This window comes from Cinclus cinclus, chromosome 7 (assembly GCF_963662255.1).
Source record: "Cinclus cinclus chromosome 7, bCinCin1.1, whole genome shotgun sequence".
Lineage (NCBI taxonomy): Eukaryota > Metazoa > Chordata > Aves > Passeriformes > Cinclidae > Cinclus > Cinclus cinclus.
The window spans coordinates 36,873,248-36,890,035 of NC_085052.1; positions in this window are offsets into that span (position 1 = coordinate 36,873,248).

Genomic DNA, 16,788 nt, shown 5'->3' on the forward strand with positions numbered 1-16,788 from the left:
GGTCCTTTTACGCCCCCTGGAGTCAAAAGGGATTCTTAGATTGTTAGCCTCCATTGGGTCACAATGGTTCCTTGCTTCTCTTAACCCCTGTGGTGTCATAATGCATCCCATGCCCCTTTAGGCCAATTGGTGTTACAATGAATCATTTGATTCTTGGCCTCTATGGTGACATAATGTTTCCATGTTTTTATTGGGCCCCATGCTTTCACAATTCATCCCTGGCCCTATTACAACCGCTGGTGTCACAATGGATCATAAGATTGTTAGCCTGCATTGGGTCACATTGGTTCCTTGCTTCTCTTAACCTCTGTGGTGTCACAATGCATTCCAAGCCCTTTTAGGCCACTTGGCCTTACAATGAACCATTTGATTCTTGGCCTTCATGGTGTCATAATGGTTCCTTGCTTCTGTAGGTCCCCATGCTGTCAGAGTTCATCCGTGGTCCTTTTGCGCCCACTGGTGTCAAAAGGGATTCTTAGATTGTTAGCCTGCATTGGGTCACAATGGTTCCTTGCATCTCTTAACCCCTGTGGTGTCACAATGCATCCCATGCCCTTTTAGGCCACTTGATGTCACAATGAATCATTTGATTCTTTGCCTCCATGGTGGCATAATTGTACCAGGTTTTAATTGGGCCCCATGTTTCACAATTCATCCCTGCCCCTTTTAGGCCCATTGGTGTCACAAGGGATCATTAGATTGTCAGCCTGCATTGGGTCACAATGGTTCCTTGCTTCTCTTAACCTCTGTGCTGTCACAATGCATCCCATGCCCTTTTAGGCCACTTGGTGTCACAATGAATCATTTGATTCTTGGCCTCCATGGTGTCATAATAGTTCATTGTATCTATTGGGCCCCATGCTGTCACAATTCATTCCTGGCCCTTTTGCGCCCCCTGGTGACAAAAGGGATCCTGGCATTATTAGCCTCCATTGGGTTACAATGGATCCTTGCTTCATTTAACCCCTGTGCTGTCACAATGCATCCCATGATCTTTTAGGCCACTTGTGTCACAATGAATCATTTGATTCTTGGCCTCCATGGTGGCATAATTGTACCAAGTTTTAATTGGGCTCTGTGCTTTCACAATTCATCCCTGGCCCTTTTAGGCCCATTGGTGTCACAAGGGATCATTAGATTGTTAGCCTGCATTGGGTCACAATGGATCCTTGCTTCTCTTAACCCCTGTGGTGTCACAATGCATCCCATGCCCTTTTAGGCCACTTGATGTCACAATGAATCATTTGATTCTTGGCCTCCACGGTGGCATAATAGATCCTTGCTTCTATTGGTCCCCGTGCTGTAACAATCCATCCCTGGCCCTCTTTATACCCCCTGGTGCCACAAGGGATCATTAGATTGTTTGCCTGCATTGGGTCACAATGCTTCCTTTCTTCTCTTAACCTCTGTGGTGTCACAATGCATTCCAAGCCCTTTTAGGCCACTTGGTCTTACAATGAACCATTTGATTCTTGGCCTTCATGGTGTCATAATGGTTCCTTGCTTCTATAGGTCCCCATGCTGTCCGAGTTCATCTGTGGGCCTTTTACGCCCCCTGGTGTCAAAAGGGATTCTTAGATTGTTAGCCTGCATTGGGTCACAATGGATCCTTGCTTCTCTTAACCCCTGTGGTGTCACAATGCATCCCATGCCCTTTTAGGCCACTTGATGTCACAATGAATCATTTGATTCTTGGCCTCCATGGTGGCATAATTGTACCAGGTTTTACTTGGGCCCCATGCTTTCACAATTCATCCCTGCCCCTTTTAGGCCCATTGGTGTCACAAGGGATCATTAGATTGTTAGCCTCCATTGGGTCACAATGGTTCCTTGCTTCTCTTAACCCCTGTGCTGTCACAATGCATCCCATGCCCTTTTAGGCCACTTGATGTCACAATGAATCATTTGATTCTTGGCCTCCATGGTGGCATAATTGTACCAGGTTTTACTTGGGCCCCATGCTTTCACAATTCATCCCTGCCCCTTTTAGGCCCATTGGTGTCACAAGGGATCATTAGATTGTTAGCCTGCATTGGGTCACAATGGTTCCTTGCTTGTCTTAACCTCTGTGGTGTCACAATGCATCCCATGACCTTTTAGGCCACTTGATGTCACAATGAATCATTTGATTCTTGGCCTCCATGGTGTCATAATGGTTCCTTGTTTCTATTGGGCCCCATGCTGTCACAATTCATCCCTGGCCGTTTTACGCCCCCTGGTGTCAAATGGGATCCTGGGATTTTTAGCCTCCATTGGGTCACAATGCATCCTTGCTTCTCTTAACCCCTGTGCTGTCACAATGCATCCCATGCCCTTTTAGGCCACTTGATGTCACAATGAATCATTTGATTCTTGGCCTCCATGGTGGCATAATAGATCCTTGCTTCTATTGGTCCCCGTGCTGTAACAATCCATCCCTGGCCCTTTTTATACCCCCTGGTGCCACAAGGGATCATTAGATTGTTAGCCTGCATTGGGTCACAATGGTTCCTTGCTTCTCTTAACCTCTGTGGTGTCACAATGCATTCCAAGCCCTTTTAGGCCACTTGGTCTTACAATGAACCATTTGATTCTTGGCCTTCATGGTGTCATAATGGTTCCTTGCTTCTATAGGTCCCCATGCTGTCAGAGTCCATCCGTGGTCCTTTTGCGCCCCCTGGTGTCAAAAGGGATTCTTAGATTGTTAGCCTGCATTGGGTCACAATGGATCCTTGCTTCTCTTAACCCCTGTGGTGTCACAATGCATCCCATGCCCTTTTAGGCCACCTGATGTCACAATGAATCATTTGATTCTTGGCCTCCATGGTGGTGAAATTGTACCAGGTTTTAATTGGCCCCCATGCTTTCACAATACATCCCTGCCCCTTTTAGGCCCATTGGTGTCAAAAGGGATCATTAGATTGTTAGCCTCCATTGGGTCACAATGGATCCTTACTTCTCTTAACCCCTGTGCTGTCACAATGCATCCCATGCCCTTTTAGGCCACATAATGTCACAATGAATTATTTGATTCTTGGCCTCCATGGCGGCATAATAGATCCTTGCTTCTATTGGTCCCCGTGCTGTAACAATTCATCCCTGGCCCTTTTAGGCCCATTGGTGTCACAAGGGATCATTAGATTGTTAGCCTCCATTGGGTCACAATGGATCCTTGCTTCTCTTAACCCCTGTGGTGTCACAATGCATCCCATGCCCTTTTAGGCCACTTGATGTCACAATGAATCATTTGATTCTTGGCCTGCATGGTGGCATAATTGTACCAGGTTTTAATTGGGCCCCATGCTTTCACAATACATCCCTGCCCCTTTTAGGCCCATTGGTGTCACAAGGGATCATTAGATTGTTAGCCTGCATTGGGTCACAATGGTTCCTTGCTTCTCTTAACCCCTGTGCTGTCACAATGCATCCCATGCCCTTTTAGGCCACATGATGTCACAATGAATTATTTGATTCTTGGCCTCCATGGCGGCATAATAGATCCTTGCTTCTATTGGTCCCCGTGCTGTAACAATTCATCCCTGGCCCTTTTAGGCCCATTGGTGTCACAAGGGATCATTAGATTGTTAGCCTGCATTGGGTCACAATGGTTCCTTGCTTCTCTTAACCTCTGTGGTGTCACAATGCCTCCCATGCCCTTTTAGGCCACTTGATGTCACAATGAATCATTTGATTCTTGGCCTCCATGGTGTCATAATGGTTCCTTGTTTCTATTGGGCCCCATGCCTTCACAATTCATCCCTGGCCCTTTTACGCCCCCTGGTGTCAAATGGGATCCTGGGATTATTAGCCTCCATTGGGTCACAATGGATCCTTTCTTCTCTTAACCCCGGTGCTGTCACAATGCATCCCATGCCCTTTTAGGCCACATGATGTCACAATGAATCATTGGATTCTTGGCCTCCACGGTGGGATAATAGATCCTTGCTTCTATTGGTCCCCGTGCTGTAACAATCTATCCCTAGCCCTTTTTATACCCCCTGGTGCCACAAAGGGATCATTAGATTGTTAGCCTGCATTGGGTCACAATGGTTCCTTGCTTCTCTTAAACTCTGTGGTGTCCCAATGCATTCCAAGCCCTTTTAGGCCACTTGGTCTTACAATGAACCATTTGATTCTTGGCCTTCATGGTGTCATAATGGTTCCTTGCTTCTATAGGTCCCCATGCTGTCAGAGTTCATCCGTGGTCCTTTTGCGCACCCGGGTGTCAAAAGGGATCATTAGATTGTTAGCCTGCATTGGGTCACAATGGTTCCTTGCTTCTCTTAACCCCTGTGGTGTCACAATGCATCCCATGCCCTTTTAGGCCACTTGATGTCACAATGAATCATTTGATTCTTGGCCTCCATGGTGGCGTAATTGTACCAGGTTTTAATTGGGCCCCATGCTTTCACAATACATCCCTGCCCCAATTTAGGCCCATTGGTGTCAAAAGTGATCATTAGATTGTTAGCCTGCATTGGGTCACAATGGATCCTTGCTTCTCTTAACCCCTGTGCTGTCACAATGCATCCCATGCCCTTTTAGGCCACATGACGTCACAATGAATTATTTGATTCTTGGCCTCCATGGCGGCATAATAGATCCTTGCTTCTATTGGTCCCCGTGCTGTAACAATTCATCCCTGGCCCTTTTAGGCCCATTGGTGTCACAAGGGATCATTAGATTGTTAGCCTCCATTGGGTCACAATGGTTCCTTGCTTCTCTTAACCCCTGTGCTGTCACAATGCATCCCATGCCCTTTTAGGCCACTTGATGTCACAATGAATCATTTGATTCTTGGCCTCCATGGTGTCATAATGGTTCCTTGTTTCTATTGGGCCCCATGCCGTCACAATTCATCCCTGGCCCTTTTACGCCCCCTGGTGTCAAATGGGATCCTGGGATTATTAGACTCCATTGGGTCAAAATGCATCCTTGCTTCTCTTAACCCCTGTGGTGTCACAATGCATCCCATGCCCTTTTAGGCCACTTGATGTCACAATGAACCATTTGATTCTTGGCCTCCACGGGGGCATAATAGATCCTTGCTTCTATTGGTCCCCGTGCTGTAACAATCCATCCCTGACCCTTTTTATACCCCCTGGTGCCACAAGGGATCATTAGATTGTTAGCCTGCATTGGGTCACAATGGTTCCTTGCTTCTCTTAACCTCTGTGGTGTCACAATGCATTCCAGGCCCTTTTAGGCCACTTGGTCTTACAATGACCATTTGATTCTTGGCCTTCATGGTGTCATAATGGTTCCTTGCTTCTATAGGTCCCCATGCTGTCAGAGTCCATCCGTGGTCCTTTTGCGTCCCCTGGTGTCAAAAGGGATTCTTAGATTGTTAGCCTGCATTGGGTCACAATGGTTCCTTGCTTCTCTTAACCCCTGTGGTGTCACAAGGCATCCCATGCCCTTTTAGGCCACTTGATGTCACAATGAATCATTTGATTCTTGGCCTGCACGGTGGTGTAATTGTACCAGGTTTTACTTGGGCCCCATGCTCTCACAATTCATCCCTGCCCCTTTTAGGCCCATTGGTGTAAACAAGGGATCATTAGATTGTTAGCCTGCATTGGGTCACAATGGTTCCTTGCTTCTCTTAACCTCTGTGCTGTCACAATGCATCCCATGCCCTTTTAGGCCACTTGATGTCAAAATGAATCATTTGATTCTTGGCCTCCATGGTGTCATAATGGTTCCTTGTTTCTATTGGGCCCCATGCTTTCACAATACATCCCTGCCCCTTTTAGGCGCATTGGTGTCAAAAGGGATCATTAGATTGTTAGCCTCCACTGGGTCACAATGGATCCTTGCTTCTCTTAACCCCTGTGGTGTCACAATGCATCCCATGCCATTTTAGGCCGCACGACGTCACAATGAATTATTTGATTCTTGGCCTCCATGGTGTCATAATGTTTCCTGGGTTCTATTGGGCCCCATGCTGTCACAATTCATCCCTGGCCCTTTTACGCCCCCTGGTGTCAAATGGGATCCTGGGATTATTAGCCTCCATTGGGTCACAATGGATCCTTGCTTCTCTTAACCCCGGTGCTGTCACAATGCATCCCATGCCCTTTTAGGCCACTTGATGTCACAATGAATCATTTGATTCTTGGCCTCCACGGTGGCATAATAGATCCTTGCTTCTATTGGTCCCCGTGCTGTAACAATCCATCCCTGGCCCTTTTTATACCCCCTGGTGCCACAAGGGATCATTAGATTGTTAGCCTGCATTGGGTCACAATGGTTCCTTGCTTCTCTTAACCTCTGTGGTGTCACAATGCATCCCATGCCCTTTTGGGCCACTTGATGTCACAATGAATCATTTGATTCTTGGCCTCCATGGTGTCATAATGGTTCCTTGTTTCTATTGGGCCCCATGCCTTCACAATACATCCCTGCCCCTTTTAGGCGCCTTGGTGTCAAAAGGGATCATTAGATTGTTAGCCTGCATTGGGTCACAATGGATCCTTACTTCTCTTAACCCCTGTGCTGTCACAATGCATCCCATGCCCTTTTAGGCCACATGATGTCACAATGAATTATTTGATTCTTGGCCTCCATGGCGGCATAATAGATCCTTGCTTCTATTGGTCCCCGTGCTGTAACAATCCATCCCTGGCCCTTTTTATACCCCCTGGTGCCACAAGGGATCATTAGATTGTTAGCCTGCATTGGGTCACAATGGTTCCTTGCTTCTCTTAACCCCTGTGGTGTCACAATGCATCCCATGCCCTTTTAGGCCACTTGATGTCACAATGAATCATTTGATTCTTGGCCTCCATGGTGGCATAATTGTACCAGGTTTTATTTGGGCCCCATGCTTTCACAATTCATCCCTGCCCCTTTTAGGCCCATTGGTGTCACAAGGGATCATTAGATTGTTAGCCGGCTTTGGATCACAATGGATCCTTGCTTCTCTTAACCCCTGTGCTGTCACAATGCATCCCATGCCCTTTTAGGCCACTTGATGTCACAATGAATCATTTGATTCTTGGCCTCCACGGTGGCATAGTAGATCCTTGCTTCTATTGGTCCCCGTGCTGTAACAATCCATCCCTGGCCCTTTTTATACCCCCTGGTGCCACAAGGGATCATTAGATTGTTAGCCTGCATTGGGTCACAATGGTTCCTTGCTTCTCTTAACCTCTGTGGTGTCACAATGCATTCCAAGCCCTTTTAGGCCACTTGGTCTTACAATGAACCAGTCGATTCTTGGCCTTCATGGTGTCATAATGGTTGCTTGCTTCTATAGGTCCCCATGCTGTCAGAGTTCATCCGTGGTCCTTTTGCGCCCCCTGGTGTCAAAAGGGATTCATAGATTGTTAGCCTGCATTGGGTCACAATGGTTCCTTGCTTCTCTTAACCCCTGTGGTGTCACAATGCATCCCATGCCCTTTTAGGCCACATGATGTCACAATGAATTATTTGATTCTTGGCCTCCATTGTGGCATAATAGATCCTTGCTTCAATTGGTCCCGGTGCTGTAAAAATTCATCCCTGGCCCTTTAAGGCCCATTGGTGTCACAAGGGATCATTAGATTGTTAGCCTGCATTGGGTCACAATGGTTCCTTGCTTCTCTTAACCTCTGTGCTGTCACAATGCATCCCATGCCCTTTTAGGCCACTTGATGTCACAATGAATCATTTGATTCTTGGCCTCCATGGTGTCATAATGGTTCCTTGTTTCTATTGGGCCCCATGCTGTCACAATTCATCCCTGGCCCTTTTACGCCCCCTGGTGTCAAATGGGATCCTGGGATTATTAGCCTCCATTGGGTCACAATGGATCCTTGCTTCTCTTAACCCCTGTGCTGTCACAATGCATCCCATGCCCTTTTAGGCCACTTGATGTCACAATGAATCATTTGATTCTTGGCCTCCACGGTGGCATAATAGATCCTTGCTTCTATTGGTCCCCGTGCTGTAACAATCCATCCCTGGCCCTTTTTATACCCCTTGGTACCACAAGGGATCATTAGATTGTCAGCCTGCATTGGGTCACAATGGTTCCTTGCTTCTCTTAACCTCTGTGGTGTCACAATGCATCCCATGACCTTTTAGGCCACTTGATGTCACAATGAATCTTTTGATTCTTGGCCTTCATGGTGTCATAATGGTTCCTTGTTTCTATTGGGCCCCATGCCTTCACAATACATCCCTGCCCCTTTTAGGCGCCTTGGTGTCAAAAGGGATCATTAGATTGTTAGCCTCCATTGGGTCACAATGGATCCTTACTTCTCTTAACCCCTGTGCTGTCACAATGCATCCCATGCCCTTTTAGGCCACATGACGTCACAATGAATTATTTGATACTTGGTCTCCACGGCGGCATAATAGATCCTTGGTTCTATTGGTCCCCGTGCTGTAACAATCCATCCCTGGCCCTTTTTATACCCCCTGGTGCCACAAGGGATCATTAGATTGTTAGCCTGCATTGGGTCACAATGGTTCCTTGCTTCTCTTAACCTCTGTGGTGTCACAATGCATTCCAAGCCCTTTTAGGCCACTTGGTCTTACAATGAACCATTTGATTCTTGGCCTTCATGGTGTCATAATGGTTCCTTGCTTCTATAGGTCCCCATGCTGTCAGAGTCCATCCGTGGTCCATTTGCGCCCCCTGGTGTCAAAAGGGATTCTTAGATTGTTAGCCTGCATTGGGTCACAATGGATCCTTGCTTCTCTTAACCCCTGTGGTGTCACAATGCATCCCATGCCATTTTAGGACACCTGACGTCACAATGAATCATTTGATTCTTGGCCTCCATGGTGGTGAAATTTTACCAGGTTTTAATTGGGCCCCATGCTTTCACAATACATCCCTGCCCCTTTTAGGCCCATTGGTGTCACAAGGGATCATTAGATTGTCAGCCTCCATTGGGTCACAATGGATCCTTACTTCTCTTAACCCCTGTGCTGTCACAATGCATCCCATGCCCTTTTAGGCCACATGATGTCACAATGAATTATTTGATTCTTGGCCTCCATGGCGGCATAATAGATCCTTGTTTCTATTGGTCCCCGTGCTGTAACAATACATCCCTGGCCCTTTTAGGCCCTTTGGTGTCACAAGGGATCATTAGATTGTTAGCCTCCATTTGGTCACAATGGATCCGTGCTTCTCTTAACCCCTGTGGTGTCACAATGCATCCCATGCCCTTTTAGGCCACTTGATGTCACAATGAATCATTTGATTCTTGGCCTCCATGGTGGCATAATTGTACCAGGTTTTACTTGGGCCCCATGCTTTCACAATTCATCCCTGCCCCTTTTAGGCCCATTGGTGTCACAAGGGATCATTAGATTGTTAGCCTCCATTGGGTCACAATGGATCCTTGCTTCTCTAAACCCCTGTGGTGTCACAATGCATCCCATGCCCTTTTAGGTCACTTGATGTCACAATGAATCATTTGATTCTTGGCCTCCATGGTGGCATAATTGTACCAGGTTTTACTTGGGCCCCATGCTTTCACAATACATCCCTGCCCCTTTTAGGCACATTGGTGTCACAAGGGATCATTAGATTGTTAGCCTGCATTGGGTCACAATGGTTCCTTGCTTCTCTTAACCTCTGTGGTGTCACAATGCATTCCAAGCCCTTTTAGGCCACTAGATGTCACAATGAACCATTTGATTCTTGGCCTTCATGGTGTCATAATGGTTCCTTGCTTCTATAGGTCCCCATGCTGTCAGAGTCCATCCGTGGTCCTTTTGCGCCCCCTGGTGTCAAAAGGGATTCTTAGATTGTTAGCCTGCATTGGGTCACAATGGTTCCTTGCTTCTCTTAACCTCTGTGGTGTCACAATGCATTCCAAGCCCTTTTAGGCCACTTGGTCTTACAATGAACCATTTGATTCTTGGCCTTCATGGTGTCATAATGGTTCCTTGCTTCTATAGGTCCCCATGCTGTCAGAGTTCATCCGTGGTCCTTTTGCGCACCCGGGTGTCAAAAGGGATCATTAGATTGTTAGCCTGCATTGGGTCACAATGGTTCCTTGCTTCTCTTAACCCCTGTGGTGTCACAATGCATCCCATGCCCTTTTAGGCCACATGATGTCACAATGAATCATTTGATTCTTGGCCTCCATGGTGGCGTAATTGTACCAGGTTTTAATTGGGCCCCATGCTTTCACAATACATCCCTGCCCCAATTTAGGCCCATTGGTGTCAAAAGTGATCATTAGATTGTTAGCCTGCATTGGGTCACAATGGATCCTTGCTTCTCTTAACCCCTGTGCTGTCACAATGCATCCCATGCCCTTTTAGGCCACATGACGTCACAATGAATTATTTGATTCTTGGCCTCCATGGCGGCATAATAGATCCTTGCTTCTATTGGTCCCCGTGCTGTAACAATTCATCCCTGGCCCTTTTAGGCCCATTGGTGTCACAAGGGATCATTAGATTGTTAGCCTCCATTGGGTCACAATGGTTCCTTGCTTCTCTTAACCTCTGTGCTGTCACAATGCATCCCATGCCCTTTTAGGCCACTTGATGTCACAATGAATCATTTGATTCTTGGCCTCCATGGTGTCATAATGGTTCCTTGTTTCTATTGGGCCCCATGCCGTCACAGTTCATCCCTGGCCCTTTTACGCCCCCTGGTGTCAAATGGGATCCTGGGATTATTAGCCTCCATTGGGTCAAAATGCATCCTTGCTTCTCTTAACCCCTGTGGTGTCACAATGCATCCCATGCCCTTTTAGGCCACTTGATGTCACAATGAATCATTTGATTCTTGGCCTGCACGGTGGTGTAATTGTACCAGGTTTTACTTGGGCCCCATGCTCTCACAATTCATCCCTGCCCCTTTTAGGCCCATTGGTGTAAACAAGGGATCATTAGATTGTTAGCCTGCATTGGGTCACAATGGTTCCTTGCTTCTCTTAACCTCTGTGCTGTCACAATGCATCCCATGCCCTTTTAGGCCACTTGATGTCATAATGAATCATTTGATTCTTGGCCTCCATGGTGTCATAATGGTTCCTTGTTTCTATTGGGCCCCATGCTTTCACAATACATCCCTGCCCCTTTTAGGCGCATTGGTGTCAAAAGGGATCATTAGATTGTTAGCCTCCACTGGGTCACAATGGATCCTTGCTTCTCTTAACCCCTGTGGTGTCACAATGCATCCCATGCCCTTTTAGGCCGCACGACGTCACAATGAATTATTTGATTCTTGGCCTCCATGGTGTCATAATGTTTCCTGGGTTCTATTGGGCCCCATGCTGTCACAATTCATCCCTGGCCCTTTTACGCCCCCTGGTGTCAAATGGGATCCTGGGATTATTAGCCTCCATTGGGTCACAATGGATCCTTGCTTCTCTTAACCCCGGTGCTGTCACAATGCATCCCATGCCCTTTTAGGCCACTTGATGTCACAATGAATCATTTGATTCTTGGCCTCCACGGTGGCATAATAGATCCTTGCTTCTATTGGTCCCCGTGCTGTAACAATCCATCCCTGGCCCTTTTTATACCCCCTGGTGCCACAAGGGATCATTAGATTGTTAGCCTGCATTGGGTCACAATGGTTCCTTGCTTCTCTTAACCTCTGTGGTGTCACAATGCATCCCATGCCCTTTTGGGCCACTTGATGTCACAATGAATCATTTGATTCTTGGCCTCCATGGTGTCATAATGGTTCCTTGTTTCTATTGGGCCCCATGCCTTCACAATACATCCCTGCCCCTTTTAGGCGCCTTGGTGTCAAAAGGGATCATTAGATTGTTAGCCTGCATTGGGTCACAATGGATCCTTACTTCTCTTAACCCCTGTGCTGTCACAATGCATCCCATGCCCTTTTAGGCCACATGATGTCACAATGAATTATTTGATTCTTGGCCTCCATGGCGGCATAATAGATCCTTGCTTCTATTGGTCCCCGTGCTGTAACAATCCATCCCTGGCCCTTTTTATACCCCCTGGTGCCACAAGGGATCATTAGATTGTTAGCCTGCATTGGGTCACAATGGTTCCTTGCTTCTCTTAAACTCTGTGGTGTCACAATGCATTCCAAGCCCTTTTAGGCCACTTGGTCTTACAATGAACCATTTGATTCTTGGCCTTCATGGTGTCATAATGGTTCCTTGCTTCTATAGGTCCCCATGCTGTCACAGTGCATCCGTGGTCCTTTTGCGCACCCGGGTGTCAAAAGGGATCATTAGATTGTTAGCCTGCATTGGGTCACAATGGTTCCTTGCTTCTCTTAACCCCTGTGGTGTCACAATGCATCCCATGCCCTTTTAGGCCACTTGATGTCACAATCAATCATTTGATTCTTGGCCTCCATGGTGGCGTAATTGTACCAGGTTTTAATTGGGCCCCATGCTTTCACAATACATCCCTGCCCCAATTTAGGCCCATTGGTGTCAAAAGGGATTCTTAGATTGTTAGCCTCCATTGGGTCACAATGGATCCTTGCTTCTCTTAACCCCTGTGCTGTCACAATGCATCCCATGCCCTTTTAGGCCACATGATGTCACAATGAATTATTTGATTCTTGGCCTCCATGGCGGCATAATAGATCCTTGCTTCTATTGGTCCCCGTGCTGTAACAATCCATCCCTGGCCCTTTTTATACCCCCTGGTGCCACAAGGGATCATTAGATTGTTAGCCTGCATTGGGTCACAATGGTTCCTTGCTTCTCTTAACCTCTGTGGTGTCACAATGCATTCCAAGCCCTTTTAGGCCACTTGGTCTTACAATGAACCAGTCGATTCTTGGCCTTCATGGTGTCATAATGGTTGCTTGCTTCTATAGGTCCCCATGCTGTCAGAGTTCATCCGTGGTCCTTTTGCGCCCCCTGGTGTCAAAAGGGATTCATAGATTGTTAGCCTGCATTGGGTCACAATGGTTCCTTGCTTCTCTTAACCCCTGTGGTGTCACAATGCATCCCATGCCCTTTTAGGCCACATGATGTCACAATGAATTATTTGATTCTTGGCCTCCATTGTGGCATAATAGATCCTTGCTTCAATTGGTCCCGGTGCTGTAAAAATTCATCCCTGGCCCTTTAAGGCCCATTGGTGTCACAAGGGATCATTAGATTGTTAGCCTGCATTGGGTCACAATGGTTCCTTGCTTCTCTTAACCTCTGTGCTGTCACAATGCATCCCATGCCCTTTTAGGCCACTTGATGTCACAATGAATCATTTGATTCTTGGCCTCCATGGTGTCATAATGGTTCCTTGTTTCTATTGGGCCCCATGCTGTCACAATTCATCCCTGGCCCTTTTACGCCCCCTGGTGTCAAATGGGATCCTGGGATTATTAGCCTCCATTGGGTCACAATGGATCCTTGCTTCTCTTAACCCCTGTGCTGTCACAATGCATCCCATGCCCTTTTAGGCCACTTGATGTCACAATGAATCATTTGATTCTTGGCCTCCATGGCGGCATAATAGATCCTTCCTTCTATTGGTCCCCGTGCTGTAACAATCCATCCCTGGCCCTTTTTATACCCCTTGGTGCCACAAGGGATCATTAGATTGTTAGCCTGCATTGGGTCACAATGGTTCCTTGCTTCTCTTAACCTCTGTGGTGTCACACTGCATCCCATGACCTTTTAGGCCACTTGATGTCACAATGAATCTTTTGATTCTTGGCCTTCATGGTGTCATAATGGTTCCTTGTTTCTATTGGGCCCCATGCCTTCACAATACATCCCTGCCCCTTTTAGGCGCCTTGGTGTCAAAAGGGATCATTAGATTGTTAGCCTCCATTGGGTCACAATGGATCCTTACTTCTCTTAACCCCTGTGCTGTCACAATGCATCCCATGCCCTTTTAGGCCACATGACGTCACAATGAATTATTTGATACTTGGTCTCCACGGCGGCATAATAGATCCTTGGTTCTATTGGTCCCCGTGCTGTAACAATCCATCCCTGGCCCTTTTTATACCCCCTGGTGCCACAAGGGATCATTAGATTGTTAGCCTGCTTTGGGTCACAATGGTTCCTTGCTTCTCTTAACCTCTGTGGTGTCACAATGCATTCCAAGCCCTTTTAGGCCACTTGGTCTTACAATGAACCATTTGATTCTTGGCCTTCATGGTGTCATAATGGTTCCTTGCTTCTATAGGTCCCCATGCTGTCAGAGTCCATCCGTGGTCCATTTGCGCCCCCTGGTGTCAAAAGGGATTCTTAGATTGTTAGCCTGCATTGGGTCACAATGGATCCTTGCTTCTCTTAACCCCTGTGGTGTCACAATGCATCCCATGCCATTTTAGGACACCTGACGTCACAATGAATCATTTGATTCTTGGCCTCCATGGTGGTGAAATTTTACCAGGTTTTAATTGGGCCCCATGCTTTCACAATACATCCCTGCCCCTTTTAGGCCCATTGGTGTCACAAGGGATCATTAGATTGTTAGCCTCCATTGGGTCACAATGGATCCTTACTTCTCTAAACCCCTGTGCTGTCACAATGCATCCCATGCCCTTTTAGGCCACATGATGTCACAATGAATTATTTGATTCTTGGCCTCCATGGCGGCATAATAGATCCTTGTTTCTATTGGTCCCCGTGCTGTAACAATACATCCCTGGCCCTTTTAGGCCCTTTGGTGTCACAAGGGATCGTTAGATTGTTAGCCTCCATTTGATCACAATGGATCCGTGCTTCTCTTAACCCCTGTGGTGTCACAATGCATCCCATGCCCTTTTAGGCCACTTGATGTCACAATGAATCATTTGATTCTTGGCCTCCATGGTGGCATAATTGTACCAGGTTTTACTTGGGCCCCATGCTTTCACAATTCATCCCTGCCCCTTTTAGGCCCATTGGTGTCACAAGGGATCATTAGATTGTTAGCCTCCATTGGGTCACAATGGATCCTTGCTTCTCTAAACCCCTGTGGTGTCACAATGCATCCCATGCCCTTTTAGGTCACTTGATGTCACAATGAATCATTTGATTCTTGGCCTCCATGGTGGCATAATTGTACCAGGTTTTACTTGGGCCCCATGCTTTCACAATACATCCCTGCCCCTTTTAGGCCCATTGGTGTCACAAGGGATCATTAGATTGTTAGCCTGCATTGGGTCACAATGGTTCCTTGCTTCTCTTAACCTCTGTGGTGTCACAATGCATTCCAAGCCCTTTTAGGCCACTAGATGTCACAATGAACCATTTGATTCTTGGCCTTCATGGTGTCATAATGGTTCCTTGCTTCTATAGGTCCCCATGCTGTCAGAGTCCATCCGTGGTCCTTTTGCGCCCCCTGGTGTCAAAAGGGATTCTTAGATTGTTAGCCTGCATTGGGTCGCAATGGATCCTTGCTTCTCTTAACCCCTGTGGTGTCACAATGCATCCCATGCCCTTTTAGGCCACCTGATGTCACAATGAATCATTTGATTCTTGGCCTCCATGGTGGTGAAATTGTACCAGGTTTTAATTGGCCCCCATGCTTTCACAATACATCCCTGCCCCTTTTAGGCCCATTGGTGTCAAAAGGGATCATTAGATTGTTAGCCTCCATTGGGTCACAATGGATCCTTACTTCTCTTAACCCCTGTGCTGTCACAATGCATCCCATGCCCTTTTAGGCCACATAATGTCACAATGAATTATTTGATTCTTGGCCTCCATGGCGGCATAATAGATCCTTGCTTCTATTGGTCCCCGTGCTGTAACAATTCATCCCTGGCCCTTTTAGGCCCATTGGTGTCACAAGGGATCATTAGATTGTTAGCCTCCATTGGGTCACAATGGATCCTTGCTTCTCTTAACCCCTGTGGTGTCACAATGCATCCCATGCCCTTTTAGGCCACTTGATGTCACAATGAATCATTTGATTCTTGGCCTGCATGGTGGCATAATTGTACCAGGTTTTAATTGGGCCCCATGCTTTCACAATACATCCCTGCCCCTTTTAGGCCCATTGGTGTCACAAGGGATCATTAGATTGTTAGCCTGCATTGAGTCACAATGGATCCTTGCTTCTCTTAACCCCTGTGCTGTCACAATGCATCCCATGCCCTTTTAGGCCACATGATGTCACAATGAATTATTTGATTCTTGGCCTCCATGGCGGCATAATAGATCCTTGCTTCTATTGGTCCCCGTGCTGTAACAATTCATCCCTGGCCCTTTTAGGCCCATTGGTGTCACAACGGATCATTAGATTGTTAGCCTGCATTGGGTCACAATGGTTCCTTGCTACTCTTAACCTCTGTGGTGTCACAATGCATCCCATGCCCTTTTAGGCCACTTGATGTCACAATGAATCATTTGATTCTTGGCCTCCATGGTGTCATAATGGTTCCTTGTTTCTATTGGGCCCCATGCTGTCACAATTCATCCCTGGCCCTTTTACGCCCCCTGGTGTCAAATGGGATCCTGGGATTATTAGCCTCCATTGGGTCACAATGGATCCTTGCTTCTCTGAACCCCTGTGGTGTCACAATGCATCCCATGCCCTTTAAGGCCACTTGATGTCACAATGAATCATTTGATTCTTGGCCTCCATGGTGGTGTAATTGTACCAGGTTTTACTTGTGCCCCATGCTTTCACAATTCATCCCTGGCCCTTTTAGGCCCATTGGTGTCACAACGGATCATTAGATTGTTAGCCTGCATTGGGTCACAATGGTTCCTTGCTTCTCTTAACCCCTGTGCTGTCACAATGCATCCCATGCCCTTTTAGGCCACATGATGTCACAATGAATTATTTGATTCTTGGCCTCCATGGCGGCATAATAGATCCTTGCTTCTATTGGTCCCCGTGCTGTAACAATTCATCCCTGGCCCTTTTAGGCCCATTGGTGTCACAAGGGATCATTAGATTGTTAGCCTG